Source organism: Mus musculus, chromosome 9 (assembly GCF_000001635.26).
Source record: "Mus musculus strain C57BL/6J chromosome 9, GRCm38.p6 C57BL/6J".
Taxonomy (NCBI): domain Eukaryota; kingdom Metazoa; phylum Chordata; class Mammalia; order Rodentia; family Muridae; genus Mus; species Mus musculus.
The window spans coordinates 40,128,040-40,146,385 of record NC_000075.6 but is presented as its reverse complement, the minus strand read 5'-3'; the positions used below and the strand labels follow the sequence as shown (position 1 = coordinate 40,146,385).

Genomic DNA, 18,346 nt, shown 5'->3' with positions numbered 1-18,346 from the left:
GGTGTGGTGGAGCATCTTTTGGGTATATGCTTAGAAGTGGTATAGCTGGATCTTCAGGTAGAGCTACTTCCAATTTTCTTTTATTTTTCCAAATTTTTTTCCATTTTTTATTAGGTATTTAGCTCATTTACATTTCCAATGCTATACCAAAATTCCCCATACCCACCCACCCCCACTCCCCTACCCACCCACTCCCACTTTTGGGCCCTGGCGTTCCCCTGTACTGGGGCATATAAAGTTTGCGTGTCCAATGGGCCTCTCTTTCCAGTGATGGCCGACTAGGCCATCTTTTGATACATATGCAGCTAGAGTCAAGAGCTCCGGGGTACTGGTTAGTTCATAATGTTGTTCCACCTATAGGGTTGCAGATCCCTTTAGCTCCTTGGGTACTTTCTCTAGCTCCTCCATTGGGAGCCCTGTGATCCATCCATTAGCTGACTGTGAGCATCAACTTCTGTGTTTGCTAGGCCCCAGCATAGTCTCACAAGAGACAGCTACATCTGGGTCCTTTCAATAAAATCTTGCTAGTGTATGCAATGGTGTCAGCGTTTGGATGCTGATTATGGGGTGGATCCCTGGATATGGCAGTCTCTACATGGTCCATCCTTTCATCTCAGCTCCAAACTTTGTCTCTAACTCCTTCCATGGGTGTTTTGTTCCCACTTCTAAGGAGGGGCATAGTGTCCACACTTCAGTCTTCATTTTTCTTGAGTTTTATGTAATTTTCTAATAAACTGCCAGATTGATTTCCAGAGTGGTTGTACAAGTTTTCAATCCCACCAGCAATGGAGGAATGTTCTCCTTTTTTGTTTTAATATATTTAGTTAAAAAAATTCTCTGGAAACTTCTACCCTGAGGTAGATACTCTCATAGTGTCTGAAGAATTATTCAAACTGACAAGAGGGTAAAGCAATCAACAGTTCTGCATCACTATTAAACCACAAGGAGCCCCATAGCAAGATATTCCCCAAGGTGCACATCTACCTTGAGGGGAACCAACAACTGTCTGATTGAACTTGAAGCCCACTCAATAGAAGGAAATTCATGGCAGCTACTATAAACCTAGCCAACTGCCTGTGTCTAGTAAGGTCAAGGACTCTAAAGAGAACCCCACTACTGTCATTTTTCTAAACCAGTATGTGTCTAACCTCATTCTACATACTTAGGCTCATAGATGCATGCATGTAGCTCTTACCCCTCACCAATGAAGCATCTTGTTTTTAGCAGATGGAGACCATTAAGGAAATTACAACTGACCAAGATGCAGAGAACAACTGATCTAGGAGTGTTTATCCAGTGTTGATCCATCACAGCACAACTACTACAACCAAGGCTCAGGGAACATCGTGGAAAGTGTGGCAGTAAGGTCACAAGAGCTAGAGGACTAAGATGCCTGCTATGAGACAGTATCTTCTATATGTGATAGATAAGCTGTGCTCATGACCTCTGAATATTATGGTTATATAAACAAGACCTTCCTAAACAATGACATCATCAGTTGACATCCCAGTGCCCCATATGGCTCTACCTCTAAATCTGGTTCTCAACCTTCCTAATGCTGTGACCCTTTAATGTAGTTCCTTATGTTATGGTTACCTCCAGCCATAAAATTATTTTTCTTGATACTTTGTAACTATTTTTGCTACTGCTATGAATGGCAATATTAATATTTTGGAGATTCCAAAGGGGTCTCAACCCACAGGGTGAGAACCACTGTTCTAGTTGAAGAGCTAGAGTCAACAAATGGCCTCTGAGAGGGAAATACCTGATCTTCTCCTGTCCTGAACTCTCTGAACTCTCCAGTCTTTTCTTTTTACAGGAGCCTGATATAGCTGTCTTTTAAGAGGCTCTGCCAGAGCCTGACAAGCACATAGGCTCATGCTTTCAGTTAACCACTGGACTGAGCACAGAGTCCCCAATGGAGGAGTTAGGGAAAGGACTGAAGGAGCCGAAGGGGTTTACAACCCCATAGGAAGAACAACAATATCAGCCAACCAGACTCCCCAGAGCTCCCAGGGATTAAACCACCAACCAAAGATTACACATGGAGACAGCTATGGCTCCAGCTGCATATGTAGCAGAGGATGGCCTTGTTGAGCATCAATGGGAGGAGAGGCCCTTGATCCTGTGAAGGCTCGATTCCCCAGTGTAGAGGTATACCAGGGCAGGGAGGTGGCAGTGGGTAGGTGGGTGGGTGAGCAACCTCATAGAAGCAGAGGGAGGGGGATGGGATAGGGAGTTTCTGGAGAGGAAACTGGGAAAGGGGATAACATTTGAAGTGTCAATAAAGAAAATATCCAATAAAAGAAAAGAAATAAAAAAGTTATCCAATTTTAAGTTATCAGCTCTCTACATATACATACACATATGAGTAATGCCAAATGACCTCATTAGCCTATATTTATATATACATTTTTTATGTTTGTGTGAACAGTAGGTCATGTGTTTGAGAGGCATAGGAGAAGTTGGAGGTGGGAAGGGTAAAATTTGATGTAAATACAGTACTCACCTTTGAAATCCGTAAACAATAAATTAAACTCTAGTTGCCGAGCATCTGACAAAACCAAACAACACAGAGCTCTGGATAATGAGAAGTGAAAAAAAAAATCATTACAGTCACTATTAAAAAAATAACCCCAAAATCAGAATGATAGGATATGAAAAATTTCAAAAATTAGAAATAATACTGTCCAATGAAAAGACCCACAAGCAAACATTAGATGAAGCTCAGGGAAACCTGAGGAAGGTAGGGGGCAAAGATTGTCAGAATCAGAGGAGTCAAGGACACCAAAGAAATTCTGCAGACTCAAATAACCTAGATTGAACTTATAATCAGGGAGCCTGCGTGGGTCTGACCTAGGTCCTCTGCATGTATGTTATGGTTGTGTACCCTGTGGGACTAACAGTGGGAGTAGGGGATGTTTCTGACTCTTAATTGCCTTTGGGACCCCTTTTCCTCCTACTGGAGGACCCATTGCCTCCTCCAGCCTTAATATGAAGGGTGGTGTCTAGTCTTACAGCATCTTGAAATGCCATATTAGTTTGATATCCATGGGATGCCTGCTCTTTTCTGAAGAGAAATGGAGGAGGAGTGGATAGGGGGTGGTGTGGGTTGGGGGAGGGACTGGATGGGGAGGATGGAGGGGAAACTACATTCAGGATATAATACATGACAGAATAATAAAGAAAAAATACTCTCCAACTGAAACAACCAATTTGCTTTTGCATAATTTTGTCCCTTTCTGTTTGTATGCATACATGTCAAGGATGGAATAAAAATTTTTATATTACATGTAATTGGTAGTACGGGCAGTTAGAAACAATTTCAATAGGTCCACAGCTCATTGTGTCAAGTGTGTTTTAACATGCTCCTGTGATATACAGGTCATGTTCATGTTCACATATTGATACATCAACGTATCCTGAAAGGAGATGGAGTCTGAGGAACTAGATGGTTTCACTTTCTCACTGTTTCCTCCCCTAGAGGACACACCTAATGACTGCTACCAACTGCAGCATATTTATGTGAATCTCTTCATAGTTTATAAAATAACTCTTTGCATATTTCTTGTGTGGCCTTCAAAAATACAAAAGGTTTAAAAAGAACAACTTCATTTTATATCAATATTGCCGATAAAGAAACTTTGGCTTAGAAAAGTGAGATAACTCGGCCACAGAACACAAAAACTAACAAAATAGAGGAAATGAGTCTTTTAATTTTATTTTAAAAATCTTTATTCATTTATTTATCTATTTATCTATTTAATCTATCTATCTATCTATCTATCTATCTATCTATCTATCTATCTATCTATCTATCTATCATCTGAGTTAGGGTTTCTTTGTGTATCCCTGGCTGTTCTTGAACTCTTCCTATAGGCCAAACCAAACCCACCTGTCTCTGTCTCCTGCGTGTTGGGATTAAAGGTGTGGACTACCATGCTCAGTTTAGCAAACATGGATCTTCCCTGCTCCCATAAGCCTGCAACAACTCTTTATTGATCCGAAGTTGCAGTGTACTCAAGGGCTCCATCTTGGCGTTATAGCTTTATACATGTATATTTTTAATTAATTAATTAATTCACTTTATATCTCTATTGCTTCTCTTTTTAACAGTCCCCTGTCACATAGTCCCTTCCTCCATCCCCATTCCTCTTCTCTTCTGAGAGGGTGACGGCCCCCTTGGCTATCTCCCCAGCCTAGCACATCAAGTCTCTGCAGGGCTAGGTAGGTGCATCCTCTTCCACTGAGGCTAAACAAGGCACTCCAGTTAGGGGAGCATATTCCTCAAACAGGCAACAGCTTTAGGGATATCCCCCACTCCAGTTGTTGCAGATCCACATGAAGACCAAATTACACATATGTTACATATGTACAGGGGGCCTAGGTCCAGCCTGTGTATGCTCTTTGCTTGATGGTTCAGTCTGTCGGAGCCCCCAAGGATCCAGGTTAGTTGATGTTGTTTGTCTTCCTGTGGAGTTTCTATCCCCTTTGGAGCCCTTGATTCTTCCCCCAACTCTCCCATAAGAGCCCCTGAGTTCCATCCAGTGTTTGGTTGTAGGTATCTGCATCTGTTTTAATCAGCTGCTTGGTGGAGCCTCTCAGAGGACTGTAGTGCTAGGTTCCTGTCAGTAGGTATAAACGAGTACCACTAATAATGTCAGGGATTAGTGCTAGCCCATGAGACACAGAAATGATAACAGCATGGCATTAATGATTGCAGGACTCACCTTCAAGTAATTGGATGTGCTTCATTGAGACAATTAAGACTTTCCAAATAATACTAGCTCTAGAGGCTGTAAGAAAGGAAATAATTACTAATCCAAATTCATTTCTTTCTGTTCTTACTGAAATGTGTAGCTGCCTCTGTGATTCGGTGGTAACTGAACCATAAGGCCTAGTAAATTACAATGAACGCCTGAACTTTTGTAACCCTGGAATCTCGTGGGAGAGTTTTTTACTTGTATTGTTTCTGGGATTCTTGCCCAGCTATTGTTTTCTTTCACCTTAAAGTGAAAGGGTGATGTTTGTCTTTGTTGGCTCAATGAGAAATACACGTTGGTGTTTCATGTGACAAGAGAATCTCCAGGAACAGCCCTCTCTATCTGATGCTTGGGTTCTCTGTCTCCAGCGTGAAGGAAATATAGCCAAGGCTATTTATACAAGGTCTCCTGTAGCTGGAAATTCTAACACTGAAAATAATGTCACAAAGACTCAGCATCAATCATGGGGGACTTACTTGAAGAACCCTGTCCTCTACCTGCTGGGCCTAAGGGAAAAAAGTGTTAATGTGTTAATGAGCAAACAGTATACACACCACACATATTTATGGAGCATATATACACTTGCAGTCAGATGCATGTTATACTACTTGGTCTCTGACTTATTTTCTTTCTTATTCAGTAATCTTCCTGGGATGGGAACAAAGTCCATTAGAATAAGATTTCCTCACGTGCAGAAGTAGGTGATGGACTTTGCGATACTGTAAGATTTCCCGAATCTGTAAATCAGTGAATATTTATGCCTTTGATTAGGCTTTCTCTTCCCAATCAGCTAGCTTCTACATGATATTGTACAGCAAATAACTAATAATGTTTATCTCACAATTCAACTACTTGCATAATGAAAGGGCACATATGCATATAGTCCTGATAGGCTGATATAAAATTTTCTTTTATTAAACATTATTTATAGCACATATAATTCATTTGCTCAAAATTTGGAGCAGATCTCTGTGCAATGTGCTGGGAGGACAAATGGAAGTAGGACAGATGGTTACTTAGGGTATTTAATTGGAAAGATAAATATTTTCTGCCCATAACCTCTTCCTAGTCGCATACCATGAATGTGGTGTCTTCCAGTAGGCCTTACAGCAGGGAATAAAAATGAATAGGCTGAGGTAAAACCAAACTGTGCTATTTTCTTATGATCTGTTCTGGGCCAGTAATTCTACTGTCTGCTCCAGATCATTTTACTTTAGCCATATCTAAACAAAGCACAATTTTGTGAAAAAGGCATTCAGATGACAATTAACTTAGTTCCAAGTGCACAGCAATTTAAGACATGTTTACAATGAGATTCTTTACAAAGTACATGTGGCTTCTTTCACGAGAATGGGTACTGTTGACTCAGAGATAGTGCCCAAGATTTAGGGTCTAGGGAGCTTGACTGAGGTGAACGTGACTGCTGTGGGTGTCAGCATTGGCCTGGCCCTAAGGTAACATAGGAGTCACTTAGGCTCCTGTAAAGCACAAGAGAAATTATTCATAAGAATCTCTAGCTGCATATGTAGCAGAAGATGGCCTAGTCAGCCATCACTGGGAAGAGAGGCCCCTTGGTATTACAAACTTTACATACCCCAGTACAGGGGAATGCCTGGGGCAAGAAGCGGGAGTGGGTGGGTAAGGGAGCAGGGCAGAGGAAGGGTATAGGGAACTTTTGGGATAGCGTTTGAAATGTATATAAAGAAAATATCTAAAAAAAAAAATGGATTTTATGGCCTAAAAGCAATGCTAGAGATTTAGGGGGAAAGAGTCTAGGATAAGTAAAAACATAAATTCCAGGGGGAAGGGGCAGAGGCTGTCTCATCAGAGAGCAAAAGGATCACCAGGTTGTAAAACAACATCGTTCCTGGCATTCCAGGAAGAAGAGCTACGTGACTCATCCCATTGAAGAGGTCAGCTGAATGCTTAACTCTCTTGGCTTCTCTAGGGCTTATCTGTGTGCACAAGGCCTTTTTGTCCTTTATAATAAATCTAATCGTGCATACCCAATTTTATTTTGTAAGTATATAGATTTTTTCCCCTGCTGTTTCCCTGCATTGGTGTTTCCTAGTTGAGTCTGTGGACTAACCCAGTATCTGTGTTTAACCTTTCTTTGACTTCCTTAGGAACTCTAGGACGCTCAAGGTCATGTTTACTTGCATTCTCACATGACTGGATTGTGTGCTTTGCTCTGAATCCTAGCTACTCTCTAGAAGGAGGTCGGGTGAGAAGATGCCTGTGGGAGCTGGGGTCATCTTTATGTGGGTGTAGACAATTCTCAGCATAAGTCTTGTATTTGTACTTATTTGGACCTGGCTTTTGGAGGTTTCAGAGATGACACCAAGCTGAACAGGAAGAGGAGGCATCACATTTACCAGAGCATTATACGTGCTGCCAGGAATCTCAGATTGTATTTGATGCTCTTACAATAATTGACTCACGTAGCATACTGCCAACTGTATTTTAAATATGTCCGTAAGTCACCTGTTTGTTTACAAAGACAGGATTGACTTCTTGAAATCTTTGACACATGAAAGAAGGTTCTGTTTACACAGCTGTTAACACCAAGAATTAGTAAATGGGACCTTATAAAACTAAAAAGCTTCTGTACAGCAAAAAAGACCATTACTAAAGAATTACAGCTGCTTATAGAATGGGAAAAATTATAATCTGGTAGAGGGTTAATATCTAGAATATTTAAGGAAGTAAAAAAGCAAAACCCTCCCAAAACCCCCAAAAACAAACAAACAAAAAACCCTATAAAAATCCAATGCCCCAAACCCTGAGTATTGAGAAAACAAACAACCTGATAAAATATGAGGTCTAGAACTGAGCAGAGAGTTCTCAAAAGATGAAACACAAATAACTGAGAAACACTTATAAATGTTCAACACCCATAGCTATCAGAGAAATGTACATTAAAACTACTTTGAGATTTCATTCTAGTCCAATAAGAGTGGCCATAATCAAGAAAAGAAATGACATATCATGTTAATGTAAGAATGTGAGGGGAGGAGAAATCCAGGAAACAGTGCCTTCCACATACAAAAGGACTTATTCATAAATGAGCTCACAAAGATGTTGTAGGCATGCTCAAGACCTGCATAGGATCCCGAAGACCAGACAAAATCCCAGCACTGAGAAGTGACACGGACACAGGGCCCTGTCCCTAATCAAGAAGCTAGATGCAGTGTGTAGCTGCTGGGAAAGGGGAAACCAGTTTGTGCCAGTGGTGTGTCATTCAGGTCTCTCTCTCTCTCTGTTTTGTTCTTAGAGTATTTTATAATGTTTTGTTTACATTTTCACTTTTTGTTTAGAGAGGGAGAAGAAAGGAAAGAGAGGGGAAGAAAAGAGAGGACATGAAGTTGGATGTATCTGAGGTGGAGAGAATGTGGGAGGAGTTAGGGGAAGTGAAGTTATGTGACTGTGGTAGCTATTCTTGATTGTCACCTTGACTAAATCTAGAAATAACTAAAACTTAGTGTCTGGGTAAACCTGTGTGGGATTTATTTTTTTCTTAACTCAATCATCAGAAGCAGGGATACCCACTTTCAATCTACATCATTTTGGGGTGGGGAGATATACCTTTAATCTGAGCCACACCTTCTGCCTGCAGCCCATATAAAGGACTTGGAAGAAGGAATCTTGCTCTCTTTGCCTGCTTGCTCTTGCTCTCATTAGCAAGTTCATTCCTTCCCTGGCATTAGAGACTACTTCTTCAGGATTCAGGTGGATACTGAAGACCAGCTGCGACATGCAGCCCTGTGAACTGAACTATTACTGGATTGTTGGACTTTCCATTGGTAGACAGCCATTGTTAGCTTGGTTGAACCACAGCCTATAAGCAAATCCCATATATATCCCATATATTCCATAGTTCTCAAGAGAACACTAATACGGTGATAAAAATATGTTGGAAAAACATTTGAAATAAACGATGACAAGACTAGAGGTTTCCTCTATGTGCCCAAATAATGAGAAGAGTAGCATAAGAAACAGTAGATTCTATTGCTAAGAGCGAGAGAGGAAGAGCTTCAGAAATTCAGAAAAGCCGTGACTACAATGGCTGAGAAAAAGATGAGTGACTTGTCAGAAAGAGGAAGCTGATCTGTGCAGCTCCACAGCCAGGAAACAGACACACAAGCCTCAGGCAAACAGCCAGGTGTCCTGGTGAAGAGAGACTGGCCGTCCTCTGTGTAGAACAAGCTCACTGCCCTCACACTCCCCAAATCAAGTTGATAGAATGTGCTTCTTTCAGAGGGCAAGTCAGTGGAGAGAAATTCAATTATGTCACCAGAGCACTGTAGGTGGGTGCCATCAAGAGGGAGAATCTTTTATTAAAACTCAGTTTCTTGGGGGCCTGGGAATAAGGAACAGATGTGAGTCAGGGAGCTAGAATTGAATCTGCCTCAGTTCCTGGGTGAGAGGCATCCTAGGAGTGTGGAAAGGAGGAGTGCTGGCCACTGACACGTTGAAGCATCAGTGCACAGTGAAGTGCACAACCCTGCCTGCCCTTAGTGACCTGGAGTATATCTCAGTGGCTGGGAATGGCATTGTAGTTTAATAGCCAGGCCTGATGTAGAGCCCAGGAACACTGAAGCTGCATCGCTCTAGCAGGGTGATGAATACTTCAACACTTCAGAAACCTTGAGGTTATCCAGAAAGGTGCGCCACATGTACAGATCTCCGTGATCTGGTGGCTCCTGGGCTCCCACCTGGGACATACTCTCCAGCTAGATCTGGAGTCACCCCAAGGAGTCTGACCTGGAGTAGCTCTGGTGGGTGTGTGGCAGAACCTGCCCAGCTCACAGACTGCAGAGCCAAGTGTAGCCATCCAAAGTCTTGGTGTGCAAAGAAGGGAAGTGGCTAAAGTGACTAACCTCAAAATATCACTAAAAGTGTAGCAGAGAGAAACAGAAGGCATGGAGAAAAGATAAACTGCTCTGGAGAACATCAGACACTTGTCCAATGATGGCACAGATGCTGTGGAAGCCACAGAAAAGACAGGAAAGAGCTTCCAAGCTCAACTACACCCTTCCCTGCCTATGAATGTAACTGACACTACTCTCCAGGAAAGACAGGGGCTTCCAAGCTCAACTACACCCTTCCCTGGCTTATGAATGTAACTGACACCACTCTCCAAGTTCCAAAGGCCCAAAAGGAATCAGCACCTACACATTCTGCCTCCCTCCCTCCCTCCATTCCTTCTATGTATTTTTGCTATTGCAATTCTCTTTTGACTATACCTTTAGTGGTAACTTTCCTTTGTGGGAAGCCACATGTGCCCTTGCAGGGTGGTGCTGGCTACAGCTGGCCACCACGCATACATAGGCAGTAAAGTTTTTTGCCAAGATGAGGTTTTGAGAATTAACCAATCAGATGAGAGACAAGTTAACCAATCAGATGAGAGACAAGTTAACCAATCAGATGAGAGACATGTTAACCAATCAGATATGAGACATGCAAATGAGGTGGTAAGCATAACCCATGCATAACCAATCCGGGTATGAGACATGCCTCTTCTAGGCCTATATAAGCAGCACCAGTTCTGAGCTTGGGGTGTCTTTGCCTCTGCAATCAAGCTCTCCCAATAAACGTGTGCAGAAGGATCCTGTTGCGGCGTCTTTCTTGCTGGCAAGTCGGGCGCGCGCAAGATTCCTTTATTGCACATCTTTTTTTTTCTTTCTTCACATACGCCTTTAGTTTTGTTCACATGATATGTTCAATATTTGGTAATCTATTTTCTTCACATTTTCCTCATCTTTTTCTTTTCTCCATGCCTCCTGTTTCTCTCTGCCAAGCTTTTAGTGACATTTTGAGTTTATCATTTTGATTATTTTGAAAAAGTTTGTTTTATTTTTAAGGCCCCTATTATCTTTATTTAATTTCATTTTTGAATACTTTCCTTATTGAGAAATTGTTTTTTCCCCCCATTTTTTGTTCCTTTTTTTGTTATGTCTCAGTCTTTTCCAGGACACAGCATTCTTTACAATCTTTCATTACTTAATTTAATTTTTTTCTTATTAATATAATGGAAAAACAAAAGCAACCAATAAAATTGAAGGAATTAATAAACATATCTCAGTAATATGTTTAAATTCAATGGCCCCAAATAATCAATAAACAGAAATGCAGAATAGTTGACTGAATTAAAAAACAATATCCAACTGCCTGTTGTCTCCCAGAAGATAACCTCACAGACAAAGTCATAGAATAAGAGTCAGACACTCAAGATTGGAGAGGTGGCTCTGCAGTTAGGAGCCCTAACTGCTCTTGCAGAGGACCTGGATTTGGTTGCCAGCATCCACATGAGGTGACTTTCAACTTTCTGGCACATATGCTTAAGTGGTGCACATAAACTCATGCAGGAACACATACATACACACAAATAAAAGTAAAATATCATGTCAGAGGTTGATAGGGAATCTATCAAGCAAATGGAAGCTAGCAGTACAGAGGCAAACTGTTATGATATCTGATAAGATAGTCTTCTAACTCAATCTAGAAGAGAAGAAACCACCAGCACATCATAATACAGAAAGCAATTTCTCAACAATTGCAAATACGAATATTTCAAATGTTAGAGCATCCAATTTCATAGAACAAATACCAAGGCCAATAAAAATAGGAAGAAGGCAAAGATAAATCTTTTCAGATAACATGATTTTGTACTTAGAAGATCTTGAAGACGTGACCAAAAGACTTTCGGACATGGGCTGGTGAGATGGCTCAGTGGGTAAGAGCACCCGACTGCTCTTCCGAAGGTCCAGAGTTCAAATCCCAGTAACCACATGGTGGCTCACAACCATCCGTAACGAGATCTGACTCCCTCTTCTGGAGTGTCTGAAGACAGCTACAGTGTACTTACATATAACCAATAAATAAATCAAAAAAAAAAAAAAAAGACTCTCGGACATGATAACATGTTAAACTAGCAGGATGTAAAAATCAAAATACAAAATCAGAAGTTTAAAAAAAAATTTTTTTTTACATACCAATCATGACTTTCTGAAAAAGATCCCACTTACTGTAGCTTAAAAATCACCTACAAATAAACCTAACTGAGGCAGTGAAAGATCTATCTGTACAAGGCAAAATTTAAGATACTGAAACGAGCCCTTCTGGTCCCCACCAGCACCGAGGTAGCTTGGGCGCGGAGTCTGTAGACACCCGCAAGGTACCCACAGGACCCTTCACAGGATCTTAAGACCTCTGGTCAAATCTAAGTGGATCAAGGAGCTCCACATAAAACCAGAGACACTGAAACTTATAGAGGAGAAAGTGGGGAAAAGCCTCGAAGAGATGGGCACAGGGGAAAAATTCCTGAATAGAACAGCAATGGCTTGTGCTGTAAGATCAAGAATCGACAAATGGGACCTCATGAAACTGCAAAGCTTCTGCAAGGCAAAAGACACCGTCAATAAGACAAAAAGACCACCAACAGATTGGGAAAGGATCTTTACCTATCCTAAATCAGATAGAGGACTAATATCCAATATATATAAAGAACTCAAGAAGGTGGACTCCAGAAAATCAAATAACCCCATTAAAAAATGGGTCTCAGAGCTAAACAAAGAATTCTCACCTGAGGAATACCAAACGGCTGAGAAACACCTGAAAAAATGTTCAGCATCCTTTATCATCAGGGAAATGCAAATCAAAACAACCCTGAGATTCCATCTCACACCAGTCAGAATGGCTAAGATAAAAAATTCAGGTGACAGCAGATGCTGGCGAGATGTGGAGAAAGAGGAACACTCCTCCACTGTTGGTGGGATTGCAAACTTGTACAATCACTCTGGAAATCAGTCTGGTGGTTCCTCAGGAAATTGGACATAGTACTACCGGAGGATCCCACAATACCTCTCCTGGGTGTATATACAGAAGATGTTCCAACCGGTAAGAAAAACACATGCTCCACTCTGTTCATAGCAGACATATTTATAATAGCCAGAAGCTGGAAAGAACCCAGATGCCCCTCAACAGAGTAATGGATACAAAAATGTGGTACATTTACACAGTGGAGTACTACTCAGCTATTAAAAAGAATGAATTTATGAAATTCCTAGGCAAAATGTTGGACCTGGAGGGCATCATCCTGAGTGAGGTAACCCAATCACAAAAGAACTCAAATGATACGTACTCACCGATAAGTGGATATTAGCCCAGAAACTTAGAATACCCAAGATATAAGTTACAATTTGCAAAACACATGAAACTCAAGAAGAATGAAGACCAAAGTGTGGACACTTTGCCCCTTCTTGGAATTGGGAACAAAATACCCATGGAAGGAGTTACAGAGAAAAAGTTTGGAGCTGAGACAAAAGGATGGACCATCTAGAGACTGCCATATCCAGGCATCCATCCCATGGTCAGTCTCCAAACGCTGACACCATTGCGTGAACTAGCAGGATTTTGCTGGAGGGACCCTGATGTAGCTGTCTCTTGTGGGACTGTGCCGGGGCCTAGCAAACACATAAGTGGATGTTCACAGTTGGCTATTGGATGGATCACAGGGCCCCCAATGGAGGAGCTAGAGAGGGTACCCAAGGAGCTAAGGGGATCTGCAGCCCTATAGGTGGAGCAACATTTTGAACTGGCCAGTACCCTGGAGCTCTTGACTTTAGCTGCATATGTATCAAAAGATGGCCTAGTCGGCCATCACTGGAAAGAGAGGCCCATTGGACATGCAAACTTTATATGCCCCAGTACAGGGGAACGCCAGGGCCAAAAAGTGGGAGTGGGTGGGTAGGGGAGTGGGTGGGAGGGTATGGGCGACTTTTGGGATAGCATTGGAAATGTAAATGAGGAATATACTTAATTTAAAAAATATATAAAAAAGATAGTGAAATGAGAGAGAGAGAGAGAGAGGGAGAGAGAGAGAGGGAGAGAGAGAGAGAGGAAGAAGAAGAAGAAGAAGAAGAAGAAGAAGAAGAAGAAGAAGAAGAAGAAGAAGAAGAAGAAGAAGAAGAAGAAAAGAGAAGAGAAGAGAAGGGAGGGAGAGAGAGACAGAGAGAGAAAGACAGAGAGAGGGAGAGGGAGAGGCAGCGGGAGAGAGAGAGAGAGAGAGGAGATTGAAGAAGACCTTTGAAGATGGTAAGACTGTCCTTCCTTGTCGATGGACTAATACTGCACAAACAGCTATAATACTGAAAACATTCTACTACCTCAGTACAATCCTCATCAAGATTCCTATGGCTTTATTCACAGAACAAGAAAAACAACCCTAAAGTTCATATGGACCTTGGATAACTAAAGCAACCTTAAACAGAAGCATGATTCTTAAAGTACCATAATATCGGATCTCAAATTATCTCACAGAGTCATGGTAATGAACCCAAAAACAGACATGTAGACCAAGGGAGTAGAATAGAGGTCCAGGGATAAATTTTCACAACTACAGACACCTAACATTGATAAAATTGTCAGAAATATACCTTGGAAATAAAGTGATTCCTCAACAAACGGTGCTGGGAAAATTAGATATATTTATGTAGAAGAATAACTGTAACCTGATGTCATTCTCTTTGTATAGAAATTAATTCAAAGTGGGCCAAGACCCTAATATAAAACTGGAAACACCAAAAGAGCCAGATAGAAGCATCTTAAGATACATGCAGAGGCAAGAACTTTCTGAAACTCTCACAATCCCAAGAACTGATGAGCTCCTAAAGACTGTTGAATGAAATAAAATAAAATAAAATAAAATAAAATAAAATAAAACAAAGCAAAACCAACACACTTTTAGCAAAGAAAAACATCACCAGAATGGAATGACAGCCTACAAAATGGAAAAACAAAAGCTTTTCCAACTAAACATTAGGCAAGGGATTTGGAACATATGAAGAAACTCAAAAAGCAAACACCAGTAATCCCATATCCTCCAGTCAACAAGTGTCCCTGGAACCCAACCGCTCCAGATGATGGTTACTAAGTTTGCGCCTTTCAAATGAAAATATACAAAGGGCAAATAAATGTTTGAAACAGTTATCAGCACCTTTAGTCACCAAGAAAACATATGTTAAAACTGATTTTAAAGACCATTTATTTCCCTACCTTGTCTAAAGGGCTATTACTAAAAAAGCAAATAGCAAACACTGGCAAGCCTTGGGGGAGAGAGCAACAGTTATGTACTCCTTGCGTGAGTGTGAACTGGTGTGGTCACTGTTAATATTACGATGGAGTTTCCTGAGGGAACAAAAGCCTGCGTACAATATGATTCAGCTTGAGCATACATCACTGTTTATCACAGCACTTCTTAAATACTTAAGAACTAGAACCAGCCCACGTGTCTATCAAGACATAGATGGGTGAAGAAAAAATGGTACATATAAAAATGGGTTTTTCTCAGCTGTGTAAAAAAGAGTATTTGTAGGAAAATTGATAGAACGAGAGAGTTTTGTTAAGCAAAATGATCCAGACTCTGAAACAAATACTGCATGTTTTCCTTCACATGTAGAATCTAGATTTGTGTGTGTGTGTGTGTTTGTGTGTGTGTGTATGTATGTTGGAAGAAGTTTTACAGGTATGATACCTCAAAGAGTAGACAGTTAAGGAGATATGGATGAACCCAAAGGCATGTTTCCCAAGAATATAGGTTGATTTCAGAGTATAGTTTAACACCAAAGTAACAAAAATAAGGGCCACAATGTATTTATTCCTTTTTCTCTATGTCCTAGAGATTCCTGTTTTAATGTAATAGACAATTCATAACTAATTATGAGATACATCATAAATATTACCAAAGCCAGATTTATTTTTTCCTTGACATTTCAGAAGTTTCAAGTACTTGTACTGTTTAAGGTCACCAAAACAGGCTCATCCAAGGATCGTGAAGCATTGTGCCAGATATCCCAGAGATCCATGACTAGGAACCAGAGGCCAAGTCTGTGTATCCTTGGGGCATGTTGCTTTTATGCCTATTAGATCTGGAAACATGGAACCAGTTCCTTTTTCCAGGAACCACTCAACCTTCCTGATGTCCTTTAGACATTCTTGTGTTTCCTGTGTCTTACTTTCTGTGTTCACATCCTTATCTATAGCCAAATATATCATATCCCTCCAGCTTAATCAAACTCACTCTACCTTTAATGGCATAATTTGTAATCTCCTATATTCTATAGTAATGAGGTTTTCCATTTCTGAGGTCAAACAACACCTATAAACACATAGATGCTCCCTAGGATGCTTCATTATTGAGCAGTGCATCCCAGCAGGGTATGTGTTGGGCAGCCTATGGACCCAGTGGATTGCGAGTGCTCTAAGGGAGTGTTTGGAAACCTTGCACAGTGTTCCTAATCTATGATGGATGCATGAGATGATTTGTAGTGCAGCTTGGGACCAGATCTTACAAATACACAGGCTGCTGAACCCCAGGAGAAAAGAAACCCCAGGGATGACTTGTCTTTATATTTCTACATTTAAAACATGCTTGAACTAAGAATTCTCAGCACCTTATTATCTGTTGTTTAGAGAGCTAAGGAAGAAGTTATAGTTAACCCATATTTACTTCTTAGAGGAGTAGGGAAAGAGAAGAGACTCTCACCTAAAGCTACCAGGAGGAAGAAGAAGGTGAGTTTCAGAATTCTGATGCTCATATCATATGACTATTATAACATGGCCTACAATCTACTCACAATCGCCCCCATGAGCTCCAGAGTCTTAGTATATTTGTGCCCAACCGAGTCAGTGGCAGGAGTGGAGAGAAGAGAGAAGATGCTATTAGCTGAGCTTCAAAACATACTTTTCAAAATTTACGATATTAGAATCTGTTCATAATTTTGTTTTTATTTATACAACAATGCTTGGCAGTATTTCTAAATTTTGTACATAAAAACTTCACAGTGACAACATTTTGCATCAGTGACTTCCCTATAAGTCTTAGAGACATGGAAAAAACTATTTTTAGTTTTCTCTTGTTACTCTCTGTATTCATAATGAGACCTGAGATTTAGAAAAGTATGTATTTACAATAGAATGGCCTTTATCTATAAGTGGCTACTGAGCACTTTAATTTTGGTTACTTTTATTCACTATGCCCCATAAGTGTGAAATATACTATTTATTCAAAGAGTTGTCCTAACAGGTTTCCAAGTGATGCTGATCTTGATGGCCAAAGGACCATTTTGAGTAGAAAGGAGATAAATGTGGAATTTCCATTGGAATTAGGAAAAATAAAAAAGAGAACTACCTGGCTTGAACAGAAGACAGAAATATGTAGAAATAGGGAATATGAGAGATATTTCACTTTGATAGAAAGACTAGAAAGATCAGGGGCATGTGGGGGAGGGTTATATATGTATTGGGAATTGTTAGTGTGTTTATGACACAGGACAGATTAAAAATGGGTATGAAAACATCCATGAGATTAGAGGTGAAATAAAACCCAAGAATATGAATCTTGTTGAATGCCCCTTTTATTTGTCTGCCTGTACAGTCAGCAATAGTACTCTGCATATGTGTAGCCTAACTGGTAAGGAATCATGGGAAAGGAACAGGGCAAGGGCAATTGAGTACCCCCATTTGCTCATGATACAAAGGAAGTATGCTTCATAGAATTGAACCTCACTAAGAGAACACCTGTTGAATGTCATTAAGTTTCCTTTCTTCTGAAAGATAAAGGGTTCTGGGAAACCAGAATTTCTTCCATCTTTGGACGTTCAGGTAGCCAAATAAAGTGTCCTTAATATTAATATTAGTAACTGATTGGAAACCAGAAAAGAACAGCTTCTTGAAGAGCCATGGAGCCACACAGGTTGGGAAAATGATAGATACAAGCCCAGAACTCACATGTACTGAGAGTTCACACAGAGCTGTGGTCAGAACAAAAACTAAGGAAAAAGTAGTCAGATCTCAGAGACAAGGCCTTGCTTGACTTGGGGGCTAGCCACTCCAGAATGGCACATTTTATCTCTTCATGAGAGGACAGGAATAGAGACCATCTAGAGACTGCCATATCCAGGGATCCATCCCATAATTAGCCTCCAGGCAGAGATACAGATATTTGGGTTGCTGATGTTCCAATAGTGGAAATGAGGAAAAAGTCTTAGCCCAGACAGTAGTTGAGATCAAGAAAAGCTGAAATGGCTTTGTGTAGTCAAAAATCTCCCATCACCCATTAAGTATGAGAAGAATAAACTTCCCACCAGGAAAACCATTTAAAGTCACATTTAAAGTACTACAAACCACATGCATGAAAACTTGTTTCCCAAGTATTTTACGTATGTATGTATGTATGTATGTATGTATGTATGTATGTATGTATGTATGTATGTATCTACTTACCTATCTATCTAATCTATTTATCACGTCCAATGGGCCTATTACTAAATACATTTGGAAATATTTTAAGCTATATAGTCCTCAGGAGAATGCCTTCACATTCCCTAGAATCACCCCTGTCCCAAAATCTGGGGTGGAATGTTTTGTCCTTTACCAGGAGGAAGCCTAAGAGGAGATGGTGAATTGTATTGGTGGTTCATAAAAGTCGGTGGTAGGAGGGTGTGTACCAACTTTCCAAAGTGCATATCTACCCTTTGAATTTTATGACACAAGACTTTGTTTTTACAGCTAGAAACACCTGG

The 18,346-nt window shown here is 40.6% G+C and overlaps 1 long non-coding RNA gene across 1 annotated transcript; it reads right to left on the bottom strand.

The window, feature by feature from the left end:
* Window positions 1–2,518: 2,518 nt before the first annotated feature.
* Gm35123 lies at window positions 2,519–10,073 on the bottom strand. Its single transcript, XR_379283.2, has 3 exons — window positions 10,010–10,073; window positions 4,731–4,796; window positions 2,519–2,580 (listed from the first exon to the last, which is right to left on the bottom strand). It is a non-coding gene; the product is annotated as a predicted gene, 35123 (long non-coding RNA).
* Between the last annotated feature and the right edge of the window lie 8,273 nt (window positions 10,074–18,346).